Below are 826 nucleotides of genomic sequence, written 5' to 3' on the forward strand. Positions count from 1 at the left end.
GAAGACACACCCGAATTCCATAGCATTTTTTTACAAATACCACGATTGGGACAACTCCCATTCAATGAAGATGAGACTGATATTGCTACGGGCACCACTTTTTTCTCCCCCCCATCCCCCCTCTCATCTTGTCACGAAGAAGACGGAGAGGCCAACAAGACGACAGAAAGGTTGAATATGCGACGATCTTCCAATCCTAGAAACAGGTTTGGTTCTGAAGTTTTGAAGGAAATATATGTTTGTCATTAAACATCAACTTCATTCCTCGCAGAAAATAAAAAGAAAATGTTCTTGAAGAATTCTTAACGTGAAGGCGGCAATCTAAGAATTCCACCTTAAATTCAATGCTGTCCGAGCTTTAGGTGTTTTTACGTGACTATTCTATCCTAAGAACTTGCTGCTCACCATTTTAATTCCCTACTTTGGAATTTCATTCTTCGGTATGTCTCATTTAAAGCCTTTTTTTCTCATCTTCTTTTGAAAGATTTAAAGTGTTTTCATAAGCATCATCAAAGCTTTTAATTACTGAGCAGATGCGGGCTTTTGTCACCTTAGGCGATTCGTCCAACTGGGTCGGTTTGAAACATCGTGGACCTGAGCTAATTAGTTTCTGAATTACCATTTTATGTTTCGTAAATCACCCACAAAATGAATACAAAAGCCGGATTAATCTTGGAATACAGTATTTTTTGCTTTCCCTGATTATTTTCGAAACAAATGAGCATTCAAGTAAAAATGAATTATGGCGGAGTTATTTTTTTATTAATCGCTGAGTTCTTCAATTCCCGTTTTTCTAAAACTAAAAAAAAAAGTATTATAAATATAT

At 36.2% G+C, this 826-nt stretch overlaps 1 protein-coding gene across 1 annotated transcript in view; it reads left to right on the forward strand.

The window, feature by feature from the left end:
• Positions 1 to 291: 291 nt before the first annotated feature.
• Positions 292 to 826, forward strand: part of LOC107452215 (Krueppel-like factor 7) — a 147,917-nt gene continuing 147,382 nt past the window's right edge. Inside the window, exon 1 of the mRNA XM_043039333.2 lies at positions 292 to 440. The gene's annotated coding sequence lies outside the window, so the exon portion shown is untranslated. The remainder of the gene's footprint in view (positions 441 to 826) is intronic.

This window comes from Parasteatoda tepidariorum, chromosome 7 (genome assembly GCF_043381705.1).
Source record: "Parasteatoda tepidariorum isolate YZ-2023 chromosome 7, CAS_Ptep_4.0, whole genome shotgun sequence".
NCBI lineage: Eukaryota > Metazoa > Arthropoda > Arachnida > Araneae > Theridiidae > Parasteatoda > Parasteatoda tepidariorum.